At 46.4% G+C, this 15,922-nt stretch overlaps 1 protein-coding gene across 1 annotated transcript in view; it reads left to right on the forward strand.

Annotated features, from left to right (window-relative positions):
- Nucleotides 1-1,801: 1,801 nt before the first annotated feature.
- LOC147100416 (uncharacterized) overlaps nucleotides 1,802-15,922 on the forward strand; it is a 62,431-nt gene continuing 48,310 nt past the window's right edge. Inside the window, exon 1 of the mRNA XM_085968100.1 lies at nucleotides 1,802-2,051. The gene's annotated coding sequence lies outside the window, so the exon portion shown is untranslated. The remainder of the gene's footprint in view (nucleotides 2,052-15,922) is intronic.

Raw genomic sequence — 15,922 nt, forward strand, 5'->3', positions numbered from 1 at the left:
GTACTTCATTGGCTGTGAAGTGCTTTGGGACTGAAGTCAATGGGAATCAAGGGGAAAACTCAATTGGTTGGAATCATACCTAGCACAAAGGAAGTTGGCTGTGGTTGTTGGAGGTCATTCATCTCAATCACGTGACATCACTGCAGGAGTTCCTCAGGGCAGTGTCCTAGGCCCAACCATCTTCAGCTGTTTCATCAATGACCTTCCCTCCATCATAAGGTCAGAAGTGGGGATGTTCGCTGATGATTGCACACTGTTCAGCACCATTCGAGACTCGTCAGATACTGACGCAGTCCGTGTCCATATGCAGCAAGACCTGGACAACATTCAGACTTGGGCTGACAAGTGGCAAGTAACATTTGCACCACACAAGTGCCAGGCAATGACCATCTCCAACAAGCGAGACTCTGACCATCTCCCCTTGACATTCAATGGCATTACCATCGCTGAATCCCCCACTATCAACATCCTGGGGGTTACCATTGATCAGAAACTGAACTGGACCAGCCATATAAATACTGTGGCTACAAGAGCAGGCCAGAGGCTGGGAATTCTGCGGCGAGTGTCTCACCTCCTGACTCCCCAAAGCCTTTCCACCATCTACAAGGCACAAGTCAGGAGTGTGATGGAATACTCTCCACTTGCCTGGATGAGTGCAGCTCCAACAACACTCAAGAAGCTCGACACCATTCAGGATAAAGCAGCCCACTTGATTGGCACTCCATCCACCACCTTCAACATTCACTGCCTCCACCACCGGCGCACTGTGGCTGCAGTGTGTACCATCTACAAGATGCACTGCAGCAACTCGCCAAAGCTCCTTCAACAGCACCTTCCAAACCCGCGACCTCTACCACTTAGAAGGACAAGGGCAGCAGACGCATGGGAACATCACCACCTACAAGTTCCCCTCCAAGCCACACACCATCCTGACTTGGACCTGTATCGCCGTTCCTTCACTATCGCTGGGCCAAAATCCTGGAACTCCCTTCCTAACAGCATTGTGTGGGTGTACCTACACCATATGGACTGCAGCGGTTCAAGGCGGCGGCTCACCACCATCTTCTCAAGGGCAATTAGGGATGGGCACTAAATGCAGGCCTAGCCAGCGACGCCCACATCCCATCAATGAATTAAAAAAAAGGTCTTATATAAATGCAAGTTTGTTCTTTATTTCGTTTTCTCTGATCCCACATCCCATTATCCCCATTCCCAGTGCTCCCAAACCCTGACCTTCAGTGTACTACCACAGACCAGGACCCCTTCCACAGTACAATCAGATCAGAACAACACACCCCAGCACCAGTCTCCGCAACACTACCACCAATAATCAATACAAAGTTCATGGACGTAGTAGAGTGATAAATATGCATTGAAAAAATACTGTTAGTTTTTGTGCCGCTCAAAGCTGGTGAACGGGAGCTTTCCTTATCCCCCACCCCAGTTACAGGGGTACACTGCCACAGGCAGTCCTCTGGTACCTTGCCCAAATGGCCATTCTTTGCACGTGAGTGTAGGTAATAAGTGCCAGCAGGCTATTTTATCATGCAAAACATCAGGGACAAGCCCACCCCTCTCCTCAAGTTCGATGCGCCCTCACTTTCCAGCAACGTATCCTGGTCAGCTACGGGCATCCTGGATGATCTTCTTCTGAGGCCAAAGGCAGCAACCCCTCCCCCAGCGAGGGTTGGTCTGCAGCACGAGGCGTTGCGTTCCACGCGCTTCATCCCCTGCCAATAAAAAGGAAGGGGTAGGACGGTGCTGCTGAGCTTGGTCAGACTTGTTTGATCCCCGAGAGGAAGGACCTGAGCAAACATCAGCTGGATGGCTGAGGTAATGCGGGGAAACCCCTCTTGGTTATCACTCATGCCGTTATTTGCATTGCCACCCCCTCCAGACAGTCAGGTGAATAGAACAGTGGAGTTAAGTGGACGTCTGAGATGAGTGACATCTTGAGCGGATCCGCCCATGAGGAACTTCTGCTTAACAGCCTGTGCTTTGGCAGGTTCTCTTGACTTGCGTCTGTGGAAGGTGCAGGACTTGTCTTCACTGTAAGTATTTTTTTTACTGTGGTTTTGCAAATGCGTGGGCATGCACCTCGGTCATACAAAAGAAGGAACACCGATTTTAAAAAGTTGAAGTGGGTATTTGTGGATAAGTCGCCAGCATTGACCTAATCTTCCACCCAGTACCAAGATACAAATTGGCCTCTCCAGCTCATCCAGCTCATTCTGGCAACACAAGGCATTTTATATCTTTCTATACAGTAACATAGGTTGCAAGATGTCAGGAACATCAGCTGCTGTCTTGCCAGCTCAAGGGAATTTCAGAAAGTTGCGTTACTTGTTTGAAGTTGGAGGTTGTTTTTGATGGTGCATGATAAGGGAGGTTTTGGAGGAATTGGGTGTGCAGCTTTTGTTGAAAGCAGTTCACAGCCTCGGGCACATTGCAATCGGCAAGAGAGTGAACCTCTCTCTCCCGACCCAAACTGTTGCCAGTCCCAGGGGCTTACACCATCTGTAGACAAAATGATTGTGCATTACTTCATGGCTTCACTCTATTCTCGCAATGCCTTGAGCTAATTTCTCTTCCCTTTGTAACATATGAACAGTGAGTTAGACACACAAATCCCAATCTCCTGTGTAGCAGGTATGGGGAAATGTGGTTAATGAGGAGCCCTCCTTTATCCAAAGGGATGCTTCAGGAACCATTCCAAGGGCTCCCTTTAGATAAGCAGAGGGCTCCATAACTGGTAACTGATGGAAAATATCTTTGCAGATACATTAGTGCCTGGGATGGGGCTTCTTCGTGCTACTTTCAGAGATGTTGATGCTTATTCCAATGTGTGGCACGTGGCCTTCACTAGCTGAGGTGTGACCAGATTGAATCTGTGAATTATTTAACTAACTGGAGCATAACTCAGTGCCTTAGATTGTTCCAGGTGCAATATATAGACGTTGCTGTATTCTTGCTTTTAAGGAAAAAAAATTCTCAATTTCCGGGGAGACAGTTCCCGTTAGCTTTCTCCTGCTTCCCGACACTCTCCCCTCGAAAATCATCCCTAGAAAGAGAGCAGCACTGACAGGAAATGCCTTTGGGCTCACGAGCGATGTTTGCAAAGAAAGAAGGTGGGGGAGGGGGCCTTTTAATGTAAACATTTACAGCGACACAAGGTGGCACCAGCGTGGCTAACGTCACAACAGCCATTCTATGAAATAGCACAGGCTCATCACAATTTACAGATTAGGAAACCCATTCAAAGCTCAAGTGTTCCCACCCTAATTATTACACCTACCACAGAGGCAGATTACTCCTTCAATCAACTCTGTAAAAACTATCTGCTTACAGCTCCTGGTGAATTAAAGGGAAACCCGTTAAAGTTGCTCCTAACTACAAACAACACAGATGAGTAACGTTTTTCATCTGGTGTCCATTTGTAATTGGCAAAAATCAGCGTGGGATTTAAAGAAAGAAAAACTTGCATTTATATAGCGCCTTTCATGACCACCGGATGTCTCAAAGTGCTTTACAGCCAATGAAGTACTTTTGAAGTGTAGTCGCTGTTGTAATGTGGGAAACACGGCAACCAATTTGCACACAGCAAGCTCCCACAAACAGCAATGTGATAATGACCAGATAACCTGTTTTTGTTATGTTGGTTGAGGGATAAATATTGGCCAGGACACCAGGGATAACATAAGAACATAAGAAATAGGAGCAGGAGTAGGCCAATCGGCCCCTCGAGCCTGCTCCGCCATTCAATAAGATCATGGTTGGTCTGATCCTAACCGCCAATCTACTATCACAGAACCATCTCCTGAATCTAACAGAATTAGACACACGAAATAGGAGCAGGATCAGGCTACACGGCCCCTGGGCCCACTCCGCTACCCACAGGGCCATGTCCGATCCGAACCTAGACTCATGTCCAAATTCCTGCCTGCTCCCCGTAACCCTTAATTCCCTTTACTTCTAGGAAACTGTCTATTTCTGTTTTAAATTTATGTAATGATGTAGCTTCTACAGCTTTTTGGGGCAGCATATTCCATGGACCTACCACCCTCTGAGTGAAGTAGTTCCTCCTCATCTCAGTTTTGAAAGAGCAGCCCCTTATTCTAAGACTATGCCCCCTAGTTCTAGTTTCACCCATCATCGGGAACATCCTCCCCGCATCCACCCGATCCAACCCCTTCACAATCTTATATGTTTCAATAAGATCGCCTCTCATTCTTCTGAACTCCAATGGGTAGAGTCCCAATCTACTCAACCTCTCCTCATATGTCCATCCCCTCATCCCCGGGATTAACCGAGTGAACCTTCTTTGTACTGACTCGAGAGCAAGTATGTCTTTTCTTAAGTATGGACACCAAAACTGTATGCAGTATTCCAGGTGCGGTCTCACCAATACCTTGTACAACTGAAGCAATGCCTCCCTATTTTTATATTCTATCCCCCAGCAATGAAAGCCAACATTCCATTGGCCTTCTTAATCACTTGCTGCACCTGCATACTAACCTGTTGAGTTTCGTGCACCAGGACCCCCAGATCCCTTTGTACTTCAGTACTTTCCAGTTTCTTGCCATTAAGATAACTTGCTCTACGATTTTTCCTGCCAAAGTGCATAACCTCACACTTTCCAGTATTGTATTCCATCTGCCAAATCTCTGCCCACTTACTTAGCCTGTCTATGTCCCCTTGCAGGTTTTTTATGTCCTCCTCGCTCACTACTTTCCCTCCCATCTTAGTATCATCTGCAAACTTTGATATGTTACACTCGGTCCCCTCCTCCAAATCATTAATATAGATTGTAAAGAGTTGGGGACCCAGCACTGACCCCTGCGGAACACCACTAGTTACTGATTGCCAGTCTGAGAATGAACCATTTATCCCAACTCTCTGCCTTCTGTTAGATAGCCAATCCTCTATCCATGCCAGAATATTACCCCCAATCCCGTGATTTTTTATCTTACGCAATAATCTTTTGTGTGGCACCTTGTCAAATGCCTTTTGGAAGTCTAAATACACTACGTCCACTGGTTCCCCTTTATCCACCCTATATGTTACTTCCTCAAAGAACTCCAGCAAATTTGTCAAACATGACTTCCCCTTCATAAAACCATGCTGACTTTGTCCTATTAAATTATGATTATCCAAATGTCCTGTTACTGTCTCCTTAATAATGGACTCCAAAATTTTACCTACCACAGATGTTAGGCTAACCAGTCTATAGTTTCCAGCCTTCTGTCTACTGCCCTTTTTAAATAAGGGTGTTACATTAGCAGTTTTCCAGTCTGCCGGGACCTTTGCTGAGTCCAGGGAGTTTTGGAAAATGATTACCAATGCATCCACAATCCCTACCGCCACTTCCCTCTAGACCCTAGGATGTAAGCCATCAGGTCCAGGTGATTTATCCGCCTTGAGTCCCATTATTTTACCGAGTACCACTTCCTTAGTGATTTTGATCGTGTTTAGCTCCTCCCCCCCCATAGCCCCCTGTTTGTCCAGTGTTGGGATATTCTTAGTGTCTTCTACTGTAAAGACTGATACAAAATATTCATTCAGTGTTTTTGCCATCTCCATATTTCCCACCATTAATTTCCCGGTCTCATCCTCTAAGGGACCAACATTTACTTTAGCCACCCTTTTTCTTTTTATATAACTATAAAAACTCTTACTATCTGTTTTTATATTTTTTGCTAATTTACTTTCATAATCTATCTTCCCTTTCTTAATCAATCTTTTAGTTATTTTTTGCTGTCTTTTAAAGTTTTCCCAATCCTCTATCCTCCCACTAGATTTGGCTACCTTATATGCCCTTGTTTTTAGTCGAATACTATCCTTAATTTCTTTACTTAGCCACGGATGGCTGTCTTTTCTTTTACACCCTTTTCTTCTCGGTGGAATATATATTTTTTGGAAGTTGTAAAATAACTCCTTAAATGTACAGCACTGATCATGTATCGTCTTACCCTTTAATCTATTTTCCCTGCTCTTCTTCGAAATAGTGCCATGTGATCTTTTACGTCCTCTTGAGAGAGCAGATGGGGCCTCGGTTTAACGTTTAATCCGAAAGACGGCACCTCTGACAGTGCAGCACTCCCTCAGCACTGCACTGGGAGTGTCAGCCCGGGTTTATGTGCTCAAGTCCCTGGAAGGGGACTTGAACGCACAACCTTCTGATTCAGAAGCGAGTGTGCTGCCCACTGAGCCACAGCTCATACGAAATTCGGTAAACTCAGTGCTCCTGCACTTCCAGAGAGGAACTGCATTGAGTGGGTTGGAGAAAAGTCACTACAGTGCTGTCACCCCATTTCCTTTTGAGGGTGGTCCCCTCTGAGAGGATGGTATTGGTCAAATTAAACTCCCATGTTGCTCCAAGGTTGCCCCATAAAGCTGTTCTACACATGAGCGCCCGGCTTAAATGTCTTCTGCACATCAAAGTTAAATGCAAGTTTGAGGCCTCCAGTGAGAATACAGTGCTCGCAAAAGGTTTGTAGCTCTCTCTCCCTGTCTCTCATTCTCTCTGTCACTTTCTCCCGCACAGCCTGTACTATGTTTCCATGTGACTTTATTTATTAAGATCTGTTCAGCATCCTGAAAAGGTTTCGGTAAATTGTGTAGATTTTATTGTTAGACTTAACAAAGTATTTTAATTATATATATTTTTTAAATGACTGTAATCTCATTTACTCTCTATCTGGTGCACTTGTTTCACTCATCTCTGTCTCCAGTGCTCTTCTTTTGCATTGTCTCTGTCACTGTCTCTCTCTGTCTCTTGTTCTTTGTCTCTGTCTCTCTATCAGTTTCTCTCTCTCTCTCTCTCTCCATCTCTCCCTTGATCATTCAATCTATCTCTCTCTCTCTTTTCTTCCTGCTGGTTGAATGCCTTTGTTAGGTACGTAAGAAGTGCTGGATGAAAAAAGAGCAAGGTCCATCTAATTCACCTTCTTCCATCCTGGCAGCCGCATGCTACGACGATAATGGAGTTGTCGACTAATTATAGCAATCAATCTCGAGCAATTAGTCTACAACTAGACATGAGGCGAGGGAAACTCGCAGTGGTGGCGAGCTTTGGAAACTAGAGGTCCAAAGTCACCTGTTCCTGTCAAGCACGCCGCACTCACCGCACGACAATTTTCAAGTTGCTCATATACTGTACAGTATTGTTCTGACTAATGGGCTCTGTAGTGTCCGAGTATAAATAATACACGGACTGCAGGAGAACAATAATAACAGGTATTTACTGAACAGAGGGTAACGTAAGACTGACGTACAGAAGCCTGCTATGGCTTTATATACAGGGGTGGTCACTGCCAGTACTGCAGTATAGAATCAGTTCTTCTCTTAAAGGTACATACACAACAATTCCTCCCCTTTTAGATAAACAGTACATAACATTCATTTAACAACTAAATAATAACTAATTACAATTACAATTTTCTCTGTACTATATACATCAACTGAAATAATCATTTATAAGTTCAGTCTTTGAGGAGGCTTCCTGATCCTGACTGGATAGCGCCTTTCTCGAGTATCCTGTTCTTGCGGCGGAGTTGATTCTGGCTCATTGTCATTGGTTGGTTCGTCAGCTTCCAATACCACTGCTTCTGAGGTAGACGCAATCTGTACTTCGGGTTGATTACCAGGTGCACCTGCTCGTGGTATGGGTTTGGCTTGTTCCTGTGACTCTAGAATCTGGTCAGCATGGCGTCTCACGATGCTCTCTCCAACGTCAACTGTGTACATTAGTGGTCCCTGCTGTGTGCATATCGTTCCTGGCTGCCATTTTTCTGTTCGGTAGTCGCGGGCCAAGACTGGTTGCCCTATCTTGAAGCTCCTGGTTGGCTTCTCATTTATGTGCTGGAATTGCTTATCCTCAACATCTCGTCTTATGTTTGGTTTGAGCAAATCCAGGTGACATCTTAGCCTTTGGTTGAAGAACATTACGGCTGGAGCTTGGTTGGTGACTGCATGTGTCGCATTCCGGTAAGCAAACAAGAAATTATCCATCTTGTGTTGTAGTGGTATGTCGTCATTATACATTGCCTTTATGGCCTTTTTAAAGGTCTGAACTAACCTCTCAGCCAATCCAATTGTGGCTGGATGATATGGGGTAGATGTGTAATGTTTCACCCCATTATTCCTCAGAAACCTCCGGAAATCCTCGGACACAAACTGTGGCCCATTGTCGGAGTAAATCTGTTCTGGCAAGCCATTCCTGGCGAAGATGGTCCGTAGGACTGCAATAGTTTTCTCCGTGGTAGTGGAGGACATTTTGATGACCTCTGGCCATTTCGAATGGGCGTCCACAGCGATTAGGAACATTGAGTCCATAAATGGACCAGCAAAATCAATGTGTACCCGTTGCCATGGAGATGAGGGCCACTCCCATGGATGTAGCGGGGCCTGTGGTGGAGCGTTTTGGACCTTCTGGCATCCTGTGCATCTCTTGGTCATATCCTCGATTTCTTTATCGATTCCCGGCCACCACACAAACGCCCTGGCTAGGCTCTTCATTTTTACCCCTCCCAGATGACCCTCATGAAGCTCATTGAGCACTCTATCTCTCAACTTGGGTGGAATTACCACTCGGGATCCACACATCAAGGTCCCCCGGCACACTGACAGCTGTTCTCTCCTTGGCGAGAATGCTGGCAACAGTGAGTCGCCATGTGCTGGCCATCCCTTCACCGTCAAATCATAGACCCGAGAGAGTGTCGGGTCATTTCGGGTTTCCTTCTCTATACTTGAGTTTGTAACAGGTAGACATTCGATTATGGTCGCATGGAATATCTCAACAGGGTCCACTGCAGGTGCTTCCTCTACCGTAGGCAACGGTAGGCGCGACAGCCCATCAGCATTTCCATGCTGTTTCGTACCCTTGTACTCTATGTCGTACTGATGTGCCCCTAGAAAAAGTGACCATCTTTGCAGCCGTTGCGCCGTCATCACCGGAACGCCCTTCTTTGGGTTAAAAATGGAGACCGGGGCTGATGATCAGTCAGTAGGGTGAATTTCTGCCCGTGCAGATAGTGATTGAACTTCTTCACCCCCCACTCCAGGCTGAGGGTCTCCCTGTCAATCTGGGCGTAGTTACGCTCGGCTGAGGTTAACGAGCGCGACGCAAAGGCTATTGGCCTCTCTGAACCGTCAAGGAATTTGTGTGACAGCACCGCTCCGATGCCATAGGGAGACGCATCACATGCTAACCGAATCGGTAGTGTTGGATTGTAGTGGGCCAATACTTCTTTTGAAGTGATTAGGCATTTACATTTCTGAAAGGCATGCTTACACTCATCACTCCATTTCCATGTTACTCCAGTTTGCAGTAGGGCGTTCAGTGGGTGCAGAATTGTAGATAAATTCGGCAAGAACTTATGGTAGTAGTTCACCAACCCGAGGAACGACCTCAGTTGCGACACATTTTCCGGTGCTGGAGCCTTGACTACAGCCTCAATCTTGTCCGGCGACTTATGCAACCCTCCCTCATCAATCATGTGGCCACAATACGAGATTTGTCTCCTGAAGAACTCGCATTTGGGGCGGTTGGCTCGTAGCCCATATTCCTGTAATCTCGTGAGCACCTGCTCCAGGTTGGCAAGGTGTTCACTGTCATTTTCGCCCGTAACCAGGATGTCGTCCAAATAACACTGGGTCCCCGGGATCCCTTGCAGGACTTGTTCCATCGCCCTCTGCCAAATAGCCGGGGCTGATGCTACCCCGAATACCAGTCAATTGTACTGGTAAAGGCCTTTGTGAGTGTTTATCGTGAGGTATTTCCTAGATGCTTCTTCCACCTCCATTTGTAGATACGCTTGGGCCAGATCAATCTTTGTAAAGCGTTTCCCTCCAGATAGTGAGGCAAAAATATCTTCTATCCATGGAAGTGGATATTGTACTGTGTGCAGGACTGGGTTCACAGTTACCTTGAAGTCCCCACAGATGCGAACCTTCTTCGATTCCCCAGGCGTGCTGCTCAATGATTTCTTCATTACAGGAATGATGGGTGTGGCCCACTCGCTCCAGTCCACCTTGGACAGCACACCCGAACGCTCCAGACTCTCCAGGTCTGCTCTATCGTTGCCGTTACTCCTTTTAGAGTCCCAAGTCCTTGTTGGAACACCTCTTTCGCGTCAGTTAGAATCTTTGACAGTCGTCCAGGTGTGACGTCATCATCCTTTTTATCAGTCACAGTTAGCGCCTGAATGGAATGCCAATCCAATTGTATTTTTCGGATCCATTTACATCCCAATAATGGTGGTCCTCCATCTGGTAGTATATATAGATACAGTTTCTGTGTTTCCTTGCCGTTGTATTCAACTGGCACCCTTATTTTTCCTCTGGGGTAGACTTTTTGCCCCGTGTATGTCTTCAATACAATGGACGTGTCCTTCAAGGGTATGTGTGAGAATAGCCACTCATAGTCTCGTCGATTCATGACAGTTAGGGCTGATCCTGTGTCCAATTCCATCTTTACTGGGGACCCTGCTATCATGAGGGTGACCCAAATGGTTCGGTGATCCTCCTTTGCGATCACATTGTGTAAATTTAGACAACTTAGTCTCCTGCTCCCGGAGTCCTTATCACTCTCCTGATCTTCCGAACTACTGTCTGTCAATTTCTTTACTTTCTTGTACTTTTCCTTAGTAGTTCTTGTAGTGTTGGTTTTCTTTCCCGACCTGCAGACTCTTGCTATGTGTCCCATTTTCCCACATTGCCTGCATACTTTGTCCTTAAACCAGCAGTCCTTCTGGTCATGTGTTGTTCTGCCGCAGCGATAGCACTTTTCTGCTCCATACGCCATTTCGTTAGTGCTGTATTCCTGTGGTTTCTGTTGTATTTCCGCAGCTCCCCGTGCTGCTGCTTCGTAGGATACTGCCACGCTGAAAGCCTGTTCTAGCGTCAGGTCCTTTTCCGAAAGTAGTCATTTCTGGGTTCCTTCACTCTGGAGCACACAGACAAACTTATCCCGTAAGGTGTCTGCCAGTCCTACTCTGAACTGGCAGTGCTTCGATAACTTGCATAGTTCCGTAAGATAGTCAGCATTGCTCTCATCTTTGTGCTGGCTTCTTTTATGGAACTTGAATCTTTCTGTTATCAGCAGCGGTGTAGGGTTTAGGTGTTCCTGTAAGATATTAACAATCTCCTCAAAACTTTTCTCCATTGGTTTAGCTGGGGTAATTAAATTCCGCAATAGGCCGTACGTTCTCGCGCCCATCAAATTTAATAATACCGACGCCTTCTTTCCATCGGCCACCTCATTTGCCTTGCAGTACACTTCAATTCTTTCCACATACGTGGTCCAGTCTTCTACCTCGTTGTCGAAAGCAGTGATACTGCCACTTTTCGGCATCTTGGGTGATTTAAAATGGCACCTCCCGCGCTTTTTCTTCTTCCCCAATGGAATAAAATGGTGCCTCCCGCGCTTTTCCTTCTTCCCCTTGCTGCCATGCTGCTCCTAGCGTTCTGCAGGATAATGGCGGCGACCCGCGGCTTCGGCGCGTCTCACTTTTCGTTCCCCTTGTTTTATTTTCGCCACGCTGCCCGGTTCTTGAGCACCGACCGCGCCCTGTGCGCTCCACCCTCTGTCTCTCTCTTTTCCTCCCGACGACGCTGCACGGCCCCTTTGCAGAGCCGCTCGATCGAGCTCGAGCCCACCGCAGTCCGGAAGGGTCAACGCACTACCTGCTACCAGCACGATTTGCTGGAACACCTTGACTGGGGAGCCAAGCCCAGCTCTCCACAGCCTCTCCTGCAACTCTCCGAACTCCGATGGATCCTTGGGCGGTTGCCCGCGGTCGACGCCCGTTGTTCTGACTTCGACCTCCAAGAAGCTTGGTGGCATAGTGGTTAGCACTGTTGCCTCACAGCGCCAGGGACCCGGGTTCGAATCCGGCCTCGGGTGACTGTCTGTGTGGAGTTTGCACATTCTCCCCGTGTTTGCGTGGGTTTCCTCCGGGTGCTCCGGTTTCCTCCCACAGTCCAAAGATGTGCGGGTTAGGTTGATTGGCTATGATAAATTGACCCTTAGTGTTAGGGGGATTAAATACGTGGGGTTACGGGGATAGGGTGGGATATGTGTTGGTGTAGGGGTTACGGGGATCGGGTGGGATATGTGTCGGTGCAGGCTCGATGGGCCGAAATGGCCTCTATCTGCACTGTGGGGTTTCTGTGATTCTGTGAAGCTTCTTCTCAGGGAAAGATCCGCGTGAGGTGATGCAGTACTGCAGGCGAGTTCGAACCTGTTCGTCGCCAATGTAGTGTCCGAGTATAAATAATACACGGACTGCAGGAGAACAATAATAACAGGTATTTACTGAACAGAGGGTAATGTAAGACTGATGTACAGAAGCCTGCTATGGCTTTATATACAGGGGTGGTCACTGCCGGTACTGCAGTATAGAATCAGTTCTTCTCTTAAAGGTACATACACAACAGGCTCCATCAGGGGTCACAGAATGTGCAGTCATAATGGTTTAGTGTGTAGGTGCCAAAATTTCATGTTACAGAACTTCTGTAAATAAACAGACTTTCTACTGCTGGAATCCTGCTTACTATTTAAAAATTCTTATAATTCATTATCAGGTTATTTAGTTAAGACAAGAAATTGAATTTATATTGTGCTTTTCACAATGGCCCCCAGCATTTTTGAAGTGTAGTCACTGTAGTCAATGTAGGAAGCACAGAAGCTAATTTGTGCACAGCAAGGTCCCACAAACAGCGATGAGATACATGACCAGGTAATCTGTGGTTCAGAGATAAATATTGGCCAGGACACCGGGGAAAACTCCCCTGCACCTCTTCAAGGAGTGCCACGGGATCTTTTACATCCATCTGAGAGCGCAGACAGGGCCTCAAGTTTAATGTTGCATTCAAAAGACGGCACCTCTGACAGTGCAGCACTCCCTCAGTGCTTCTCTGCAATGTTAACCTGCATCATGTCCTCAAGTCGCCAAAGTGGCGCTTGAACCCACAACCTTTGGATTGTAGAGGCCAGAGTGTGAGCACGGAGCGGGAGCACAGAGCCAACGCTAATGTTTGTACAATGGATTGGTTAACCTTAAGTATAACATATTCTAATTGCTCATTGAATGGTTCACATTTTTCACCTGCGGTTAAGCACGTTAAATGAGATCAGTGAGTTTGATACGTCTGTCAAAAGCTTACTCACATTTTCCAGTTAACCTGTAACAACCTGAAAATCCTTTTTGCAATCCCATGTTTCATATTAAATGTGGATTTCACAGACTATTTACAGTAAATTAAACCTCGCCTCAAAAGTGTTACCCTTTGACTCTTTACCCGATTGATAGATTTATGGCAGGTGGTGTTTTTAGGCAGTGCAGCTTTTAGGGAGCACAAGGGTGTCTGTCTCACTTGGGACACACCTGGGCCTCTGGTCACAACAATTGCGTTCCTCGAGAACCACATGCATTTTACATTGAATGACATCGAGTCTACAGCACAGAAACAGGCCATTCGGCCCAACAGGCCCATGCTGGTGTTTATGCTCCACATGCGCTTACTCCCACCTGACTTTAGATTACAACAGTGACTACACTCCAAAAGTACTTCATTGGCTGTAAAGCGCTTTGAGACGTCCGGTGGTCGTGAAAGGCGCTATAGAAATGTAAGTCTTTTTTTTTCATCTCACCCCATCAGCATATCCTTCTATTCCTTTCTCCCTCATGTGCTTATCTAGCTGTCCCTTAAATGCATCTATGCCATTCACCTCAACTGCGCCCTGTGGTAGCGAGTTGGAGTTGGAGAACTGCATACAGTTCTGGTCGCCATATTATAAAAAGGATATAGAGGCAACGGAGAGGGTGCAGAGAAGATTTACAAGGATGATACCAGAAATGCGAGAGTATACATATCAGGAAAGGATGAACAGGCTGGGTCTCTTTTCTCTTGAAAAAAGAAGGCTGAGGGGTGACCTAATAGAGGTCTTAAAATTATGAAATGTTTTGATAGAGTGGATAGAGAGAGAATGTTTCCACTTGTGGGGAAGAGCATAACTAGAGGCCATCAATATAAGATAGTCACCAAGAAATCCAATAGGGAATTCAAAAGAAACTTCTTTACCCAGAGAGTGGGAGAATGTGGAACTTGCTGCCACAGGGAGTGGTTGAAGTGAATAGTATGGATGCATTTAAGGGGAGGCTGGACAAGCATATGAGGGAGAAGGGAATAGAGGGTTATGGTGATAGAGTTAGATGAGGAAAGACGGGAGGCGGCTCGAGTGGAGCATAAACACTGGCATGGACTGGTTGGGCCGAATGGCCTGTTTCTGTGCCATATATCTTACGTAATTCTGTGTAATTTCAATTTCCATATCATTTCTCTCCAGTATTTAATCTACTTTACATTTATATCTTAATTTTTAACCAATATTTCCTTTATTCCTAAAGCTAACTAAAATGTATTACAGCTGTAATACATTCACTATTGCAACACACAACCCTTCTCTCCTTACCAAGCACATCATCCTACTTTCTAAGAGCCACAGATCCACAATATACAATGGCCACTGAATATTTTCAGAGCCTAGGGTGCAGTCATGACATGAACTGCTGCAGTCTGTGTGGTGAAGGTACTCCCACAGCGCTGTGAGGGACGGAGTTCCAGGATTTTAACCCAGCGATGATGACGGATCGGCGATATATTTCCAAGTCAGGATGGTGTGTGACTTGGAGGGGAACTTGGAAGGTGATGGTGTTCCCGTGCGCCTGCTGGCCCTGTCCTTCTAATTGGTGGTGATCGGGGGTTTAGGAGGTGCTGCTGAAGAAGCCTTAGTGAGTTGCTGCAGTGAATCCTGTAGATAGTACACACTGCAGCCACGGTGCAACAGTGGTGGAGGGAATGGATGTTTAAGGTGGTGGATGGGCTGCTGATCAAGCAGACTGCTTTGACCTGGATTTGAACACCCATTCCCTAAGTGTGACTACAAGGGAACTTTAAAATAGCTGGCAAAAGGATGCCTGGAAATCCCCTGTAACTTTTGCAAGTCTAACGTGTAATATGTTCTTGTAGTACTTACTCCAAAAATGATTTTTAAAATAATCAAATTGATTGTAGCCAAGGAGAACAGGCTGCTCATAGTCAAGAGATTACTCAGCCTTAACCTGTTGCGAAACAGCAGAGGGTTGAATCACACCACCAACTGTTTCAATGCCTTCCCGCTCTACATGCCGCCTTCAAAATAGGCAAATCACAGAATCCCCACAGTGCAGATAGAGGCCATTTCGGCCCATCGAGCCTGCACCGACACATATCCCACCCAATTCCCCGCAACCCCTACACCAACACATGTCCCACCCTATCCCCGTAACCCCACTAACACTAAGGGTCAATTTATCATAGCCAATCAACCTAACCCGCACATCTTTGGACTGTGGGAGGAAACCGGAGCACCCGGAGAAAACCCACGCAAACACGGGGAGAATGTGCAAACTCCACACAGACAGTCACCCGAGGCCGGATTCGAACCCAGGTCCCTGGCGCTGTGAGGCAACAGTGCTAACCACTGTGCCACCGTGCTGCCCTTGTACCTTGTACCCTTGGGAAATTATCACCCTTGATGGGCTATAATACACCTTGAGTGATCGAAAGATGAATCTAAACTATTATTTAATTGCTGACCTGCTTTTTATTTTCAAACCTGTGGAAGAATACTCCACTGAGTACTTAAGATGCTGATCAGATTGTGTCGGCCAAATTAAAGTTATGTTTGCATTATAGTTGGCCACCCAAAAGCATGACTCAATTCTCGTGACACACAAAAAAAAGTGTGACTCAAACACCTTAATCAGAAGTGTTTCATTCGGAGGTAAGGCGTCAACACACTGCAAAAAAATTTTTTGTAAGGAGCCCAGAGCTGGACTTTACGAAACGTCTTGTGCCCTGTCCTCAAGGTCGCCAC

This window comes from Somniosus microcephalus, chromosome 26, assembly GCF_052327205.1.
Source record: "Somniosus microcephalus isolate GS21.2 chromosome 26, FLI_Smic_1.0, whole genome shotgun sequence".
Taxonomy (NCBI): domain Eukaryota; kingdom Metazoa; phylum Chordata; class Chondrichthyes; order Squaliformes; family Somniosidae; genus Somniosus; species Somniosus microcephalus.